At 37.9% G+C, this 20377-nt stretch overlaps 1 long non-coding RNA gene across 1 annotated transcript in view; it reads left to right on the top strand.

Annotated features, from left to right (window-relative positions):
• The window catches only part of LOC102158507 (uncharacterized), a 277472-nt gene that overhangs the window by 234337 nt on the left and 22758 nt on the right, over positions 1–20377 (top strand). The window lies entirely within an intron of this gene.

The following is a 20377-nucleotide window of genomic DNA, read 5'->3' as shown; positions in this document are numbered from 1 at the left end:
TTTGCTATATTGAGCAAGAGATACTACAAAAAGTGGCCAGTGGGGAGAACATAGTGTCACAAAAGAAAAGGATAAAAAATTTTCAAGAACAATGATCTATGTGGCAAATGCTTCTGGGAGGTTGAGCAAGATAAAGGCAGAAAACTAGCTATTGGTTTAGGATCATCCATAGCTCTGAAGAGTCCTACTGCTGAGCAAAGTGTTAAAAGAAAGAATTGGCCTGGGTCTACAGAGAAAACAGTGTGAGAAAGTGAATACAGTAAATATAGGAAGTATAAAACACTGACTGGAGAAGGCTTATCATAAAAGATCATATAATTTTGTGGTAGTTAAGGCAATATGAGGTCATTTGACTTTAACTTTTAATATAACTGTATGCTTACAAAAAGTGCATGTATCTTAAATATACCTCTTAAATGTAACTCAATAGTCTGCAGATCAAAGAATAGCCATCACCACCTTCCTGGAAGCCCCCAGTGCTGCAGGCAGTCACTAATTATCCCCAAAGGGTGATCTGTATGCTTATGTCTGATACCACAGTGCTCAAACCTTTTGGTAAGTGTTTCTGATATTTTACTATTATAAATTCAATAAAAGTTTTAATTAAATAAAATTATATTCATGTATCAGATCATTTTCATTTTCCAAAAATGAAAAATCTTAATTTTAAAAATAAAAAATAAAGGCTTTTTCACATAAGTAAAGGAAAAGTATTTTGATTAATTTAGTCAAACAATAAGTGTCCGTCATTGGCTTCCTATTGTAAGATATATGCCACTGTGCCATGGTATTAAATGTTAGAATATTATTATTGCATCATTTAATTTTTTTTCTTCATTTGCTTTACTTCTTTAGTCTTAGGAATACTATTCATTTTACATTATTTTTATCTGATTATATTTTCGTCACCTTTTAAATCTCAGCACTTTTGTTGTATGTTCTTTTTTTTTTTTTTTTTTTTTGTCTTTTTTTTGCCATTTCTTGGGCCGCTCCTGCATCATATGAAGGTTCCCAGGCTAGGGATTGAATCGGAGCTGTAGCCATCGGCCTATGCCAGAGCCACAGCAACGCAGGATCCGAGCTGCATCTGCAACCTACTCCACAGCTCACGGCAACACTGGATTCTTAACCCACTGAGCAAGGGCAGGGATCAAACCCACAATCTCATGGTTCCTAGTCAGACTCATTAACCACTGAGCCACGATGGGAACTCCTTGTTGAATGTTCTAATGTATGTTTTCAATGACTCACTTGTCTTGGGTTGCTTTTTTTACATTTTATTTCTTGTGTATTTTAGCAAGTTTTAGTTCTTTTTTATCTTGTTTATTTTCATTACTCTTTAATTTATTTCATATTTTTATTTTTGTTAAATTTATTTTTAGCTTTTCTCAACTTGACTAGTAGAAAATATATTAGCAGCAGTTATTTAAATAACTCACATCCTAGCTTGAACACTTTTATTCAGCACTCAATGGATTTTTGGCTCATTGTAGTCATTTTTGTAGCAAAATATGTAATCAAAGTCCATGGTCTTTGCTTGTGCAATCATGAATTTTATAAGTTGTGCAATAGGTGTCTGTTTAGCAGAAGAGAGAGGTCAAGGTCAGCTGATAATTCTCTTCCAGACAAGTGCCTCCCTTTTTGATTAATTTAGTCAAACAATAAGTGTCCGTGAAATTTGGGGGATTTCTTCGACAGCGCTATATGCTAATTAGGGAGAAGTTGCTAGAGTCAGAATTTTCATTATGTAGTTTCGGAATGAAGACAGTTTCTTCTTTGTGGGATCAGATAGCAAACACAAAAATCGCCCTAAAAGTCAGTGTGATTTTATTTGATATTTCAGAGCAAAAAGAATTCTTGCCTCATTTTGTACTTTACTCTCAGCTGCCCTAAAAGAAGAATAGACTTCTTAGAGAGAACTTTTTCTTTAAACTACACTTCTGTCTTTGCTAAGTTAGGCAAAAAGTATGCAGGATATAGGTCTCAGTGACCTAGCACTGATAACCAGCCATATTATCATCTTGTTCCAGGTCCCGCTCTAAGGGAAATTGCTTTCCTTCAGTTCACTCTGCCCAGCTTCCTCCCTTAATTATTTTATGAATTAGTTTAAGAAATATGGTTTTATCCACACAGTTGATAAGAAAGAATGATATCATGTAGGAAAAAAATCATGGAAATAGAAGACTACAAGTAACAAACTATTCAGTAGAGCTGTTCATGGAATTGGAAGGGTTTTAGAGCATTTTAACAAATTTGCCCTACTGATTTTTTTTATATTTAGATTTCCTAATCAGATAGTTTTTTATGGAAGCATGTAACATAAAAGTAATAGTCATTTTTAGTGTTATAATTATTTCCCTAATGTTTTGAAAAATCACAAATGTCTTTTCAGAATTCTCTATTAACTGACTGAAAACTCTTATCAAATGACCCCTTTTAAAAAATTTATTATGATTAATTTACAATAGTCTGTCAATTTCTGTTGTACAGCAAAGTGACCCAGTCATACGTAGATATGCATTCTTTTTCTCACATTATTATCACGTTGATTAGATATATAGTTCCCTGTGCTATAGAGCAAGATCTTATTGCCTGTCCACTCCAAATTCGAGTTTTCATCTGCTAACCCCAGACTCCTAATCCATCCCACTCCCTCCCTCTAACCCCTGGCAAACACAAGTCTCTTCTACACGTCCATGATCTTTTCTGTTTTGTAGATAGATCATTTGTGTCATCTTTTAGACTCCACATGTAAGTGATATCATATGGTGTCTGTCTTTCTCTTTCTGACTTACTTCACTCAGTATGAGAGTCTCTAGTTCCATCCGTGTTGCTGCAAATGGCATTATTTTGTCCTTTTTAATGGCTGACTAGTATTCCATGGTATAGTACCACATCTTCCTAATCCATTCATCTATTGTTAGGCATTTAGGTTGTTTCCATGTCTTGGCTATTGTGAATAGTGCTGTGATGAACATACAGGTGTATGTATCTTTTTCAATGAAATTGTTATCTGGATATATGCCTACGAGTGTGATTGCTGGGTCATATGGTAGTTCTATATTTAGTTTTCTGAGGCATTTCCATACTGTTTTCCATAGTGGTTGTACCAATTTACATTCCCACCAACAGTGTAGGAGGGTTCCCTTTTCTCCACATCCTCTATAGCATTTGTTATTTGATGACTTGTTAATGATGCCCACTCTAACTGGTGTGAGGTGATACCTCATTGTACTTTTGATTTGCATTTCTCTAATAATTAGTGATGTTGAGCATTTTTTATGTGCCTGCTGGCCATCTGTATATCTTCTTTAGTGAAATGTCTATTTACATCTTCTGTTGATTGGTTTATTTGTTTTTTTGTTGTTGTTGTTTTGTTGAGTTGTATGAGTTGTTTGTATATTGGAGATTAAACCTTTGTCACTTTAGTCATTTGCAAAAATTCTCTCCCATTCTGTGGGTTGTCTTTTTGTTTTTTTAATGGTTTCCTTTGCTGTGCAGGAATTTTGAGTTTAATTAGGTCCCATTGGTTTATTTGTGTCTTTATTGTCTTTATTCTAGGAAATGGATCAAACAAGATGTTGCTGTGATTTATGTCAAAGAGCATTCTGCCTATGTTTTCCTCTAGGAGTTTTATAGTGTCTGGCCTTATATTTAGGTCTTTAACCCATTTTGAGTTTATTTTTGTGTATGGTGTTAGACAATGTTCTAATTTCATTCTCTTAAAGCAGTTGTCCAGTTTTCCCAGCACCATTTATTGAAAAGACTATCTTCCCTCCACTGTATGTTCCTGTTTCCTTTGTCATAGATTAATTGACCATAGGTATTTGGGTTTATACCTGGGCTTTCTATTCTGTTCCATTGATCTATATTTCTGTTTTTGTGCCAGTACCATACTGTTTTGATGACCGTAGCTTTGTAGTAGACTCTGAAGTCAGGGAGCCTGATTCCTTCAGTTCCATTTTTTTCTTTTCAATATTGCTTTGGCTATTTGAGGTCTTTTGTATTTCCATACAAATTTTAAAATATTTTGTTCTAGTTCTGTAAAGAATGTCATTGGTAATTTGAGAGGGATTGCATTGAATCTGTAGATTGCCTTAGACAGTATTGTCATTTTGACTGTATCGATTCTTCCAATCCAAGAGCATGTTATGTTTTTCCATCTATTTGTGTCTTATTTGATTTCTTTCATCAGCGTCTTATAGTTTTCAGAGTACAGGCCTTTGTCTCTTTAGGTAGGTTTATTCCTGGGTGTTTTATTTTTTTGATGCACTGGTAAATGGGATTGTTTCCCTAATTTCTCTTTCTGATCTTTCATTGCTGTATATAGAAATGCAATCAATTTCTTCGAGATCAATGAAACCAAAATTTGGTTTTTGAAAAGACCAAAAAAATTGATAAACTATTAGCCAGACTCATAAAGAAAAAAAGGGAGAGGGTTCATATCAATAAAATTAGAAATGAAAAAGAAGTTACAACTGACGGTGCAGAAATACAAAGTATCATGACAGACTACTATGAGCAACTGTATGCTAATAAAATGGACAACCTAGAAGAAATGGACAGATTGTTACAAAGGTACAACTTACCAAGACTGAACCAGGAAGAAATAGAAAATACGAGTGGACCAACCACAAGTACTGAAATTGAAAATGCGATTTAAAAACTTCCAAAAAACAAAAGTCCAGTACCTGATGGCATAACAACTGAGTTCTACCAAACATTCAGAGAAGAGTTAACACCTCTTCTGAAACTTTTCCCGAAAATTGCAGAGGAAGGAACACTCCCAAGCTCGTTCTATGAGGCCACCATTATTCTGATACCAAAACCACACACACACACACACACACACACACAAAGTGAAAATTACAGGCCAGTATCACTGATGAACATAGATGCAAAAATCCTCTTAAAGTCCAATCTGTAACTATCATAGTGTCATTCCATTCCATCATGCCATGATGCTCAAAGGAATCTCAGTCCAGTGTAGATTCAATAGGAAGGGAAAACAAATCCACCCTCTCAAGGAGAGAAAGGTTAAAAAATCTGCAGATGGTGTTACTTTGCTACCATCTTTCCTGCAGCCAAATATTATTTACAGTTCTCCAAAATGCAGAATGCTTTCACTCCTTGCAAGTTGTCCAAAGTCATCATCTCAAAGTCCAGAACCTTATTATGTGTATCAGGACCAGGTTTGGCTGTGGTGCCTCAAGAGTACTGTTCTTTTGATCTGAAAATCTGTGTGCTAAAGAGACAAGTAATCTGCACACCTACAGACTCAATATATAATATGAGAGAGGGCCCCACAAAAGACACCTGCCTTCAACATGGGGGAAATCTGTAGGCACATAACTCAAACTCTACACCTGGACAGGTACATGTCGCCAATTTCTTGATCAGGGCTCTGTCCTAATATCCAGGAAATAGTCTCAGTGGTATTTGGATCCACCCTCCATGAATTTGGGTCCTTGTTCCTTTTCCATAAGAAATGCACAAGGCTTGCAACTGTGTACTCCTCTCAGCCAACTTATGGTCCATAAACAGGAAACCAAACACCAAAGTTTTCTTTTGTTTCATTATGTTCATTTTAATTAACAGTCTTTCAGCCTGTGCAAATACCCTAAAACTTTGTAGCTGTATAATACATCAGATTTATAGCTTGTCTCATTAGATAAAAGCCACACTCACATTACTGCCCAAGTGACCACTTATCTGCCTTGGGCAACCTGTGAGGTTTTGGAAAAAAATTTTTTTTTAATTATTAAAATTATTTTTTTATAATGATTTTTGTTTGTTCTATTATAATTAGTTTATAGTGTTGTGTGAATTTTCTACTATACAGCAAAGTGACCAAGTCACACATACATTCTTTTTCTCACATTATCCACCATCATGCCTCATCACAAGTGACTAGATATAGTCCCCAGTGCTATACAGCAGGATCTCATTGCTTATCCATTCCAAATTCTTAAAAATGCTCTTTGCTGACAAAGATGATCTGTGAGGCACACCTTTGTATCTTTATGAAGGATTAAGGAAGCAGTCTTACAGCCTTGTTCTGACTTCAGCCTTTCCCAGACACCTAGTCTTACTGCCTTGGGTGTGACTTTTGCCCTATCTTTTGCCATTTCCTAGAGAATATTTTCCTGGCTAGTAAGACTGTGCTGGGTACTCTACATGTTTTCTAAATTCTGCTTAAAAAGTGAGCTTCTGCTTCTCTCTTTATATTTTACAATAGACTAGACTATTATATCATAGCTAGAATAATCAACATTTCAGCATTTTGCCTGGAAATAGCCTTAGGTAGATTAGTGAGTTTATTCATTAGGTACATTTTTTATCTTCTATATTCCTGCAGGTCATAAGTGTTGCCAAACTTTCGGGTGCTATGTAACTATGCTTCCCTCTCTTCAATAAAGTTCTAATTGTCTTTCCAGTATTCATAGACTACTTTCCCAAGACTCCTCCACCTTTCACTAACAGTCTCCTTAAGGCCATTCCAGCTTCTTCCTGCTTAGCCCCAATACCACTGGTTTCAGATTTTCTGTATGGCAGCACCTCACTCCTGGCAGCAAATACTGTTCCAGTCATCTATTCCTCTGTAGCAAAGTACCCAAATTTAGTGGCCAGAAACAACAACCATTTACTGATTCCTCACAATTTTCTGGATCAGGGATTTGGGTTCATCTCAGGTAGGTGATTCTTCTGCTTTATGGGGCATCAGCTGAGATCACTCAGTGGCAAATACCTTGGTGGGGAAGCTTATCTGCAGGGTCCAAGTCAGCTTTGCTCACTTGCCTGGCACCTGGGAGGGGTTGCTGGGAATATTGGGCTTACTTGGGCCCCTATTCCTAGTCAGGTAGACTCAGAGGCTCCCCATATAGTTTTTTGTCTACTTGTTTGTTTATTAAAGTATAGTTGATATACAGTGTTGTGTCATTATCTACTCTATAGCAAAGTGAGCCAGTCATGTGTATATATATACACACATTTTTTTCCTCATACTATCTTGCATCATGTTTTATCCCAAGAAATTGGATATAGTCCCCTGTGCTGTACAGTAGGACCTCATTGCTTATCCATCCTAAATGTAATAGTTTGCATCTACTAACGTCAGACTCCCAGTCCATCCCACTCCCTACCCTTTGGCAACTGCTAGTCTGTTCTCTGTGTCTGTGAGTCTGCTTTGGTTTTGTAGCTAGGTTCATTTGTGCCATGTGTTAAGCCTGCACACACAGCATAGGGACGTTCCTAGGTCAGGGACTGAATCTGAGCTGCAGCTGTGACCTCCTCTACAGTTGCAGCCATGCCAGATCCTTTAACCCACTGTACCGGGCCAAGAACTGAATCCACAGGTCTGCAGTGACCCCAGCCACTGCAGTCAGACTCTTAATCCACTGTGCCACAGTGGGAACCACCCCCCCACCACAGTTTTTATAGCACGGTAGTCAGATTTCTTAATATTGTGGTTTAGGAACCTAAGGCAAAAGGTATAAATAGCCAGTTATCTTAAAGGATTTGGCCCAACCTGATGTGGCATAACTTCCACTTTGCCTTATTGGTCCAACAGTTACAGGTCAGCCCAGATTCAACAAGACAGGAAATAGAACCCACCTCTTGATGGAAGAAATGTTAAAGAATTTATAGCCTCTGATATTATTCTTCCCTGAGGTCACACTCTGAATAGACAAGTGAATCCCCAAAAGGCTTGTACTGCAACATCCTGGCAGCCTCGATTTTAAAAATGTGTGCATCCAGTAGATAAGCATTTTGATATATAATGCTTCATTCTGTCACATGCCCTCTGTCCTCCATCGTCTCAGGTAAAACCCATTCTTTGTTTTCCTTTTCCCACTTTACCCCAGACACCCTAAGAAAATCTACCTGCTGTCTCTCCTTTTTTTCCTATCCAACTGTCTCTCCCTCATTTCTCCCCCTTTCTTCCTTTTTTATCTATATGCTAAACAAAATATTCTGCTTCATACACGACAGTGTGTCCTCATTGCTTTTAGTGAGGGGATTCCACCTCCATCCCAAACAGCTTTCCCTTTGCTCTCTAAATTCCTGCCACACCCTTTTCACTTTGCAGGCCCCTTTCTGCCTAAAACACGTGCATTTGAAACAATCTTCTGTTGTGAAACGATCTCTTCATTGTATCTTTTCTAGTAGATTATAAACAGAACTTCATATTTTTTATTGTGATTCTGTTCCAGCTCAGGGTCTGATACATATTTGCTCAGTAAATAAATGGAAAGAGGAATACTGTCAAAGTTTAGTGAAAATTGGTAGTAAGGATATGCTTATCCACAGGGGAAAATTCAAAAGTGTTAATGAAATTACAGAGGGTACACAGTGTTACACCAAGTACCAAAGCCTAAGAAAATGACCAGAAATTGTTTGCAGTATTTCTCCATGATGTCCTTCTACCTACTTCAGTTCCAATATTCAAGATGAAAAAATGGAACACGAGGCATCTATTTCCCATTCCTTCATTTCTTTTCATTGTTAAGGTCAAAGCAGTATTGCATTTATTCATTGGGCTAAATATCTTTTGGAGTCTAAACAGGAAAATTAATCAATGTTTTTAATCAAGAAAAATGCATTCTCATTTCCCAAAGCATGAAAAATTGAGGCACGACCAAGCTAAATAGAGGACTGCCTAAATAATCTACAAGTATAGAAAAATAAATAGGTTCTGTGCCATTTAAAAGTAGCATGGTACAACCCTTGAGGGCCATGTATAGCTTTAGTTTCTTTTACAATATGAATGCAAGTACAGCATTTAGGAAGGTTTCTAACCTTTTCTCCTGTTTATTGATTATAAAGACAGTAAATAAATGTATTTTTGAAAGACTTTCTTCATTCCCAGTGTGTGTTTTAAGTGCTACATTCAAAACTGTACGTTTTCCCAAAAAAATTGCAGTGTCACAACAAGTAGTTTGCAATCAGTGAAATTTGGTAAATATCTTCTAAGGCAGCAGTATTGGTTTAGTACACTATAAATGCTTATCATCACCTCTGGAATATTTTATGTTTGCTTTCTGCACATACTGATAAGATTTAATTTTTCTCAACACAGATCATTGATTTTAAAGCACAAATCATAGAATGCCAGCCCTGTAAAGGACCTTGAGATGTCATCTATTCCATAGCCTTGCCTTCATATGGGTCCACCCTAGCCCACACTGGATAATGTTCATTGACTCTACTTTTAAAGACCTGTGAAGGAAGAGGGTCCTTCAGTTTTCCTCTGTAGCACATTTCAGTGTTTAATAACCCATAAGGCTTTCAGGAAATTCTTCCTTATATCCATCCTAAATTGCCAATGGCACATGGATTTAGAATTCAGTCTTAAGTAACGGGAATAAATTACCTATGCTATGGAAACGGACATTCACTCTGAATTTGAAAAAGTATTGTCTGTGTGAAATAAACTGAAAATATTACTTCTCAGGGATGGGAGCAAGTGATTTTCAATCAAATGCCCCCAACTCCGTGGAGTTTTTGTGCTGAAGTAAGCTGGGCAATTGTTATCAAATTGACTTGGCAAAGCTCTTCAGGACACTCTGGAGCAGTAGAAGCACCAAGGCCAAAGCAGAAAGCGAAAGATGAACCATGACAAAGAGTCAGATAGATTATGGTCAGGCTGTATGGGTGATAGGCTATGTACACAGACAGGCATTCCAAATTGATCTCAGTAAACATACTGTATCTGAGCAGATGGTGATGGGCTGAGCCTGAGTTCCTGTGCATATTGGTGTCTGTGAGCAAGAGGGGACATTGCCAAAGAGACCTTCTTTTCAGAAAGTTTTTTTTTTTAATCATAATGCCACTCTATTATCTGCAGTGATACAACTTGGGTATTCCCAGGTAAAGATCTTCCTCTTTGCTTGTCCTCTAAATTCTTTTGCTCAGTGTTTGACCTTCACATTTTTGCTAGGTTCTGATGGTGGAAGGTCAAGAGTTTATGTAAACAGGCAGCACTCTTTATGGACTGAAGAAGATGGTGGTTAAAAAGTAAGCTCCTGGAGCTGACTAAGCATGGATCAGAATCCTTATCATTTATGTAACTTTGAATACATTAGTTAATCTCTTTTAAAGCTAGATTTTTTTTAAACAGTAAAATAAAAATAACCATGCCTACATCACAAGTTTGCTTGAGGGCTGTGACATAATTCATGAGAAAAGTTTAGTACTTTTAGCTGTTATCACTCAGTTAATAAATGCAAGCATGCACATGCTAACATTAAAATAAATTCATTTATTTTTGACTCAGCAAACATTTGTCTATTATGTACATGAATATAAAACCCTGGTTCAGACCCTTTGGTGAAATCAAGAGTGAATTAAATTTCCTAGTTTCAGTCATAGAGTGAGGCCTATCAAGTATGATGTCTATACTCAGTAAATATTTTTCAGTCAATACTTATCTTAAAAAATTAGTTCAGCTCTCCACCTAAATGGATGGAGACACAAAATCTTATTCCATCCTCCATTTAAACATCTCTACATCTTTGTTGCAGAAGAGTAATAGAATCATCAATCTTTAGTGAGGAGGGTTTCACTCTTCAAGTATGCTCCTTTCACCCATATTCAAGACTGTGACCCTTCCTAGCAGCTTCTCGACTGATTCTCCCTCTTCTCTGTTTGCAGCTTCTTCCCTCTATTGGCTTCTTCTATGCAGCTCACATCTTTAGCACTGAATGGATAAAATTCTTCATTACGTTCTTTCCCACCTCAAATGTGCTGCTTAAAAAAAAAAAGTAGTCTGTGATATTTCTGGATTTTGGTCCGGTAGGTAAGGAGCTCAGAAGTCACTACTCTGTTTTAAAAACGGAAAAAACTGAGCAACTCTTCTTAAATCCAGAAGAAAAGTGAAGTTGCAGGACAAATTGATATCCTACATGAAATGGACCCATTCTTTGAAAGACAGTCTTCCAAAACTCACATATGGAGAAACAGACAATCTTAACATATCTGTATCTATTAAGGAAATTTGGATCGATAATCAGTGACCTTCTGAAACAGAAAGCACCAGGTCCAGATAAGTTCACTGGTGAATTCCAGCAAACATTTAAGAAAAGAAATTATTCTATGTCCCATCCCAAAAGGGAGAAAATGTAAAGAATAAAGAAGCCACTGTTCCAAAGCATTTTTAAATCCAATTTTGAGATAGAACTCCATCAGTTTCCAGGCCTAAGAATAATTCACTATAATTCTTGGCTCTTTCTACTTGTCTCATGGCTCAACTCTCCAGGACTGAGGTTTTTCCTCTGGGTGCCTGCATGTGTCTTCTAAGTTATTCTTTCTTTCAATGAAGATGGACTTACATTTGTAATGAGTAGTTTTTGTATGTAGAATTCAACAGCTTTCTTTAATTTCATTCTCTCTGTCCCTTTCAGTGCAAGTTGGGAGTGTTTTTGCTGATATAATATTTGCAAAAACCTTGTGGGTTTCCCACATATGTCACAGGTATTCAATCCACTAGACAAAGGCTCATTCAGAGGTCTTTTCTGGTTAATCTTAGCTCTATTTTTGGTTTCTGATGACGTGGCTGAGTGAGTTTATGACTCATATGTCTAATGTCTTAAAAAAGTTCTTTGTGGAGTTCCCGTCGTGGCACAGTGGTTAACGATTCCGACTAGGAACCACGAGGTTGCGGGTTCGATCCCTGGCCTTGCTCAATAGGTTAAGGACCCGGCGTTGCTGTGAGCTGTGGTGTAGTTTGCAGATGCGGCTTGGATCCCACGTTGCTGTGGCTCTGGCGTAGGCCAGTGGCTACAGCTCTGATTCGACCCCTAGCCTGGGAACCTCCATATGCCGCAGGAAGCGGCCCTAGAAAAGGCAAAAAGATGAAAACAAAACAAACAAACAAAAAAGAGTTCTTTGTCTGACTGAATACTTGGACCTTTTGATTCTTCTCAGGAACTGGTAAAAGGTTGTCGAGACATACCCTTGGCTTTTCCTCCAGAGGATTCTTTCCTAACAGGGAATTTCCTAATTTTAGCATCTTTTTGCAATCTGAGGAGGCTAGGACTTTTCCAAATCATCAAATCCTGGTTACTTTTTGCTTAATACTTCTGTTCTCAATTTATCTCTTTCCTCTCAAATTTGACTATAATCAACATGAAAAAACCAGGCCCTACTTTCAAAACTTTGCTCAGATAAATGTCTAACTTCATCACTTACACATTCTACTTCCCATATGACACAATTCAGTTAAAATTTCTGCTACTGTATAGCAAGAATCTCCCTTTTTTTTCCCCTCCAATTTCCAGTAATACATTCCTCCTTTCCTCTGAATTCTCACCTGGAGCACCTTTAATGTTCTGATTTCTACCAAAATTCTGTTCATAATGTTTTAGAAAAGTGCTTGTTATAGCAGCAGTCTACTTCTAGTACCAAAATATGTATTAGTTTCCTTTGGATGCCATAACAAATCACCACAAACTTAGTAGTTTAAAACTGTACATATTTATTCTTTTACATTTGTGAAAGTCAGAGGATCAAAATTAATTTTACTGGACTAATTTCAAGGAATCATCAGATAGTCCTTCTGCAGATTTTAGGGGAGAATCACCTCCTTGCTCCTTCCAGCTTTCAGAAGCTGTGGCAATCCTTTGCCCCTGGGCAATTTAATCTAGTTTCTGCTTCCATTATCATATTGTCTTATGTTTGCTAAATCAGTCCGGTGTTAGTGTATGTGCTTTTACCTTGATTGCTCTTTGCTGGAAAACTCATGCAAAAGCAACTGAAAGCCACTGGAGAAATAAGAAAAGAAGTAAAGAGAAAAACCTTTGAGTTATTCTTCTTTATAAGTTTCATTGCTATTCTTCTCTCAGAGTTCAGGTCATTAAAGAAGTGGTGTTAAAAATGCCAAGTTTTGGAGTTCCCATCATGGCTCAGGGGTTAACGAACCCAACTAGCATCTGTGAGGATGCGGGTTCAGTCCCTGGCCTCGCTCAGTGGGTTAAGGATCCGGTATTGCTGTGAGCTATGGTTTAGGTAACATATTCACTTGGATCCCTCATTGCTGTGGCTGTGGTATAGGCTAGTGGCTTCAGCTACGATTGGACCCTTGGACTTCGAACCTCCATGTGCCACAAGTATGGCCCTAAAAAGACAAAAAAAAAATTTAATGGAAAACTCCAGAAATAATTCATAAATTTCAAATCGCACACTGTTCAGAGTTGCATAATGAAATCTCACAGCACCAAAACGAAACGAAACAAAACAAAACAACCAAAAAACCCACCAAAGTTTCTAAGGCAAAGTCAGGTAAGCAAGGGTAATGAACTTTGCTACTGAGTTTGTATTATCCTCATATGCAGTTAGTTATCTAAGGTTTTGATGTAAAATATAGATATAGGAAAAACCTCTGTAGGGAATGTCCTACAAACTTAACCCTTTTTAACTTATGAAAAATTATAGTATCGGAATCTTTACTCCATGAACTTAGATGGTGCATGCTTGGCCATTTAAATATTGTGGCCTTAACAATATTTCTTTGAAATGGTGTATTAGGAATAGGCATTAGAAAATTGGAAAGCAAAGTGAAGACTCTTTGTCCGCAAGCTGTGACTAAGAAACATGACTAAATCTGTGGGTGGCGGAGAAATTGGGGAAATGGAGACATTGATTTGATGGAAGGTTCTTCAGATTGTAATGGAGATTACAATAGGATATCTAATAGTCCCAATATTAGATATGTGAGGGGATCAGAATGGAAACATCCGAAAAAGGAAAGTCAAGATCTAGAGAGGTGATAGGAGAATTGGAGACCTTTCTTGCGAGATGACCAACAGCAGTATTATCAAGACAAATTCAGAGAATATAGGCATGAGAATTTTAGAGTTGGAAGAGCAAAAAAATAGCAGGCTACATACGTTTTTTGTGCTAACAGATATGCATTCAGATGAATGTTAGAAGGAGGTGGAGGAGAGAGAGATGAGGAGGAAGAAACGGGGAAGGAGAAGAAGAAAGAGAACAGCAGCAGCAGCAGTGGCAATGACAACAGCAAGGAAGGGTCTGTAACAAGCTGAGCTGGTGCCTTGATTGCAGAGCCCTGGAGACACTGAACACATACCAGCCTCTAAGGCAGCAGACTCAGTAGCACAGCTGACACCATGGCAGAAACTGAGAAGTACAGCTGGTGGCAAGGGCTCTCCCTGGAGGCACATCCTCCAGGTAATGGTAAGCAGTTGAGGAAGCTTAGTCTCAGCTGGAAAGTGTACTAGACCTGTGCATTCCTTCAATCTTTAATAGTTATAACAGTATTATAAGTACAGTTATTATCCTTATTTTATCAATGAGGAAATTGAAGAACAAAGAGATTAGGTAAACTTGCTTAAGCTAGTACATGCCAGAGCTGGGTTTTAAAACAAGGTAATCATATTCAAGAACCCACTCTTTTTTTAGCTTTTAGGGCAGTACCCATGGCATATGGAAGTGCCCAGGCTAGGGCTGGCAGCCTACACACCACAGCCACAGCAATGCCAGATCTGAGCTGCATCTGCAACCTACACCACAGCTTACGGCAACGTTGAATCCTTAACTCACTGAGCAAGGCCAGGGATCTAACCCGCATCCTCAGGGATACTAGTCAAGTTCATTACCACTGGGCCACAATGGGATCTCCAGAGCCCACTCTCTTAAGTGCTATGTTGGACTGCCTCTCTTAGAAAACTAGAATAGGGATTATTTTTTAAATGAAAGTTGTCGGTAGTATCCCTTGGAGTCACTGACCTCTGGCCAACTGAACAGAGTGGGGGCAGATCAATGCATTTTATTTATACGTACAACCATCAGTGCTGAGCAAAGTCAGTGAAAAATATATAACAAAAGGAAACTTAAAAGAGTTGTTTTTAATCTCATAAAAAACAAATGGTGATGTCTCACATTAATTTAGCAATATATGACATCTTATTTAATTTTCACAAACATGCTGGCATCAAAGAGGAATTATTACGCTTGTTTTAGAGATGAAAAATAGAAACTAAGTTTCAGTGATATTGGAATTATTATTTCTATAAAGGGATATTGTTTCTCAAAAGAAATTCTCAACAAGTCTTTTATCAAATCATGTTCCCTTTTAATTATGACTTGTTGAAAATTAACATCTGTTGAAAAAAATTAAGTGTATATAAAATTTCCTACATCCGAGGTAAATGGAATACATACAACTATGAAAGCCACTGAAAAGGGATAACGGAGGACACTCCTTCCCAGGGTCACTCTTCCCAGGCCATCCTCTTGGGGATGTTGTTCTTGGGTCAGTAGAGACTTAGGGTCACAGATCATTGGCCTTCTGTCTGCGTAAACCTCTGATCCATGCAAGTTAAAAATAAAAGGAAGTAGGACTCCTTTGTTCTCCCAACCTCTGCTCATTCTGTCAAAATCCTGAAAGAAATTCCCTATCCTGTGATTGCAGGAGTGATATTCAGAATTGTGAACCAGCAGTATGGCTCCGGCACCCATCCATCACAGAGGCTATCTGTGGAGCTTGTGCCATTGTTGGGTCATGGGAGGTACAGGGAATGTATCAGGGATCCAAGGGATAGATGGGTTGGAGGGAAGAGTCCTTGAATAGCCTGGGAAAGTGGTCACTTTATTAATGGAAAAAACGTTTCAATATTTTAATACCAGCATAAGCCTCCCTGGATGCTCTATAGCTCAATATTAACATTTCTTGGGTCCCTAGAGGGCAGGAACTAAGGTCTAGTTTTCATTAAACACCATAGGTTCACAAGCATTTACATTCTGCAACCCACAAAGCTGTAAGATAAAAATTTTCTCTGTAACTCATTTGGCTGCAAAACCTCGTCTGTCTTGATGTGCGACCATTTGCAAACTTCATTATTCCTAAGTGAATGAGTCATGATATTCACTGCTGACACATTAATGTGTTTGATTATAGGATACTGCTTAGGGTTCCTCTGGGAGTATTTTGTAATAGAAGATGCACGCACTGTTTTACTTTCCTAAAACCTTAAATATTCTGCCTTCAGAAGCACATGTGGTCCCAAGAGTTTGAATAAAGGGCTGTGTTCGGAATACCATCCAGCTTTGTATATGCTCTGGGACAGAGTGGACTTCAACATCAAATTCTACGTTGCTGAATGGATGTGCCTATGTGGCTTTCAAAATTTTACTTTGGAGAGAATAAAGGGTAAAGGGAGTAGAAAAAGCAGTTTCTGCTCAGACTTGCTTTTGTACACCTAGTTCATCTAAAGTCAGGGCCAAAATCCTATCATTGGATTTCTATCACCCCATCGTTTTCTCTGCAAAGGGCAGGACCAGTCTGTCCCATAGGGACATTTTATAAACGCAGATACTAAACAACAAGCCCACATGACTAAGTCAGCACATGCATAATTTCTCCTGGTCATGTGTAGAACCCTATGTGCAGAAATATTCATAATCCTAAAAGGAAGATCAACATCAATTTGGAGAACGATGCATCTCACTTTGCCCAGAAGTGTTTCCAGTGTTCAAAAATACCCTGACAATACATCGTGAATAGCCAGATCACCTTTTATATGCTTAAAGTGTTTAAAGATAAATAAATTGTTAGCCTTTAGAAGTACCGGTAATTATCTCATTGGAATACTGTGAAAGAAATGTCATTAAAGAAAGATGGGAAATCCCACATTTTAAAACAGATTCCTATGCATACTTCTGCAAGATGAATTAGCTTGCACCCACTGGAATCTCCTCAAGTTTTATCAATGAAAGTTTCTCACCAAATCACAATCGTATAACTTGGACAGGAAACAGCATAAAGCCCAGAACAGTGGGATGAAGGGGAGCGGGGCAGAGAAGGTCAACAACCAAAAAGGCTTGGGACCTAGGGCAGTGAGAAAGCAGACTGCAGACGTGAATACTACCTGGAAGAGGTGAAGAATGGATTAGAACACAAGACATAAGCAGGCAAATCAGCTGGAAGACCATTGCAATAAATCAGGTTAGGTAGGATAAAAAACTGAACCAGAGTCGTGATAGTGAGGATGGAAAATATGAGAAGGAAATACAGAATATATTTAAAATTTTTATGTTGCTCTTTCTACGTAGATCTTAGACTCAAGCTAATGGGGTAATAACTCCAGGCAGATGGGCTAAAAGCTGATAGATTTTGCCTCTTTTAGCATATTTCTACCTATTTACAAAGGAAGAAAACAGACAATTACTGAGTAGATGCATGGCAATGGTTAGAAACGTTTTGTGAATGTTTCATGAGGAACTGAAGATGTAGAGCAGTCCTTGCACAATTGTCATGATCTGATGTATTTTACCACTGCTCTCCATCATGTTTATGGGAAGAAGAGTAAGAGAAAGATGGGCAGGCCTGCCCTTGGTGAGGTCCGACCACAGCAGCCGTGAGGTTCCTTTTTTAATCAGAGCATCATTATTCTTCATGATAAACTCAAAGAGTAAGGGAAACTACACTGAAGAAAGGAAACTATGGTTATATGAAGTGCCCTTTTGCTGTGCTGAAAACAAGTAAAAGCTGACATTTCATAGAAATCACTTGCACTATACCACAATCCATCAGACTCTTAAACATTTCTTCGAGGATAAAATTCTAAGGTTATTAATCTATATAAAACCAAGTTTTCCAGCCTTGAGGAAAGCTGAGAAAATTTACAGAGGGAATTTCTACTCTTCTCTGGGCCTGAAGAGAAGAACTGATTCAGATTTTTATCAATACACTTTTAAATAATACAGTGTATATTGTTTTTTTAAAATGAAACACCTCTGGAGTTCCCGTCGTGGCGCAGTGGTTAACGAATCTGACTAGGAACCATGAGGTTGCGTGTTTGGTCCCTGCCCTTGCTCAGTGGGTTAACGATCCGGCTTTGCCCTGAGCTGTGGTGTAGGTTGCAGATGTGGCTCGGATCCCGAGTTGCTGTGGCTCTGGCGTAGGCCGGCGGCTACAGCTCCGGTTGGACCCGTAGCCTGGGAACCTCCATATGCCACGGGAGCGGCCCAAGAAATAGCAAAAAGACAAAAAAACAAAACAAAACAAAACAAAAATGAAACACCTCTTTAATAAGGTTTATTTACTTTTTCCATCTTTGCTGGGAAGCACTTGTGAGAGCTTTTAGGACTTGCATAATTTAATGAAATATCAAGAACTGAGTAAATACTTTATGCATCCACTTAAAGTTTCCCTTATGGTCTGATTATATTGATACTGAAAAGTGTTGCTCCATCACATTTTATAGTGAGTCTTATAAATACACAAATATAGCAGTTTTTACTAGTATTGATGATGAAAAAATAAAAACTGTTGTTTCTTGATGCATATTTTGTTGTCAAAAATGAGTTTGCATATTTGATTATTGGGTGAGTTTATTACTTGCAGCAGTATGGGAGCTAGCTTGTTCTTTGATTTGAAGTGCTTCTCTTTATATCTAGGCATCACTTGCTTTGAGTTTTTTTTTTTTTTTTTTTGTCTTTCTGTCTTTTCTAGGGCCACACACCACACCCAGGGCATGTGGAGGTTCCCAGACTAGGGGTCTAATAGGAGCTGTAGCTGCCGGCCTACACCACAGCCACAGCAACGCCAGATCCGAGCTGCGTCTGCAACCTATACCACAGCTCACAGCAATGCTGGAGCCTTAACCCACTAAGAGAGGCCAGGGATTGAACCCGCAACCTTATAGTTCCTAGTCAGATTCATTATCCACTGAGCCATGACGGGAACTCCTGCTTTGAGTTGTTTTGATTAGGCATCAGTTTTTTACTTTTTATTTTTTGGCTACACCTATTGGATGAAGAAGTTCCTGGGCCAAGGATCAAACCCATACCACAGCAGCAACTCAAGCCTCTGCAATGACAATATCAGATCCTTAACCCACTGCATCAGCAAGGGAACTCCTAGGTATCAGTTTTTATATCAGTAAAATTAAGAACAAACCAGAGTGGTCTTTTTTTCAAGATATGCATATATATTCTGGGCAAATTAATTTTATCCGTCATAATTAAAATACCAATAATATTTATTGCTAAGAATATTTGTGCATTCATTTAGGATATATTTACAAATATGTTTTAAAGAGTAGGGTATTATTTAATTAATTTTTCTGAGGTTGCCCCCAGTAAACTGCCTATGTACTATTACTTAAATCCTCCAGGACAAAGATAATGAAGAAAACCTAAGGATAAAACATTCCAACAGCGATGTCTTTTACAGTTGAAAAATCTGGCATCACAGATCTATATCTATATCTATATCTATGTCTATATATCTATATCTATATCTATATTCTTTTTAGGGCTGCACATGTGGCATATAGGAGTTCCCAGGCTAGGAGTAGAATTGGAGCTAAAACTGCCTGCCTGTGCCACAGCAATGCTAGATCTGAGCTGCATCTGCAACCTACACCGCAGCTCATGGCAACACTGGATCCTTTAACCCACTGAGTGAGGCCAGGGATCAAACCCGCATCCTCGTGAATACTGCTTGGTTCTTAACCTGCTGAGCCACAACGGGAACTCCAAATATATATATTTTTTCTCATAAACTAACAAATGATAGTGGAAACACAGGTAGAATTTTTAGTTATGTTTCTTTTAGTTTAGTTATTCCTCTAAGCCTTCTGATTCATTGATAAAAATATGAACTCAAAATTTCACCATCAATATTGAAACATGAAATTCTGACCACTAGAAAATACTGCTGGAAAAGCCTATCCAGGGAAGAAGTTTTTCACCACTGTACGGCAGAAGATGATCTGTACTCCTTGTTACAGTGCCTATACTCATTTGGAGGTGATGGAGTTTAAATCAGTCATTGAAATGCCTCCTTAATACCTACTCTTAATCTTTTGAGATGAAAGAAACTTCTGAGGTATGTGTATGAACAGATCTGCACTGTAGTTGTTTTAATTTCAACTTAGAGAAATCAGAGATTTGCTGAGCCTTCTCTGATATGTCTTTTCTAGCTCTAATCTTCATCAGCACTAGGATTTCTTTGAAAAACAGAGTAGTAAGTTCAGTGTGCCTACTCATTCTTACTCCTTCAGTAGTTGTTGAACTATTTATATTCTTGTCATATCAGCTCCCCTTATCTAAAAGATATTTATTTGCCTTTACGTATTTGAGGATCCCACTTCATGCTTCCTAAAACATATTAGATTTTTTTAGAACTTAAATATCTGTGTGGGGGGGTTGTCCCTGAATCTTATAATTTTTGGCTTTTTCAAGCAATATTCTCCTTTTGATGTAGGTCTGCCTTTATTCTGGGCTAGTACCAATTCAATTCAATATTTAATTTGTATCTTCTCTAAATCCTGTATTTCGTTAGGCTCTGTTTGAGACCAAACAAGAAGAAAAATCCTAGAATTTCTCACAAGTCTGAATTTGGGGTGTATTC

The sequence above is a fragment of the Sus scrofa genome, chromosome 4 (genome assembly GCF_054392235.1).
Source record: "Sus scrofa isolate SSC_HxYL_T2T_F1_AM1 chromosome 4, Sscrofa_HxYL_maternal_Yorkshire_Landrace_v2.0, whole genome shotgun sequence".
Taxonomy (NCBI): Eukaryota; Metazoa; Chordata; class Mammalia; order Artiodactyla; family Suidae; genus Sus; species Sus scrofa.
This window is presented reverse-complemented; position numbering and strand designations above follow the sequence as displayed.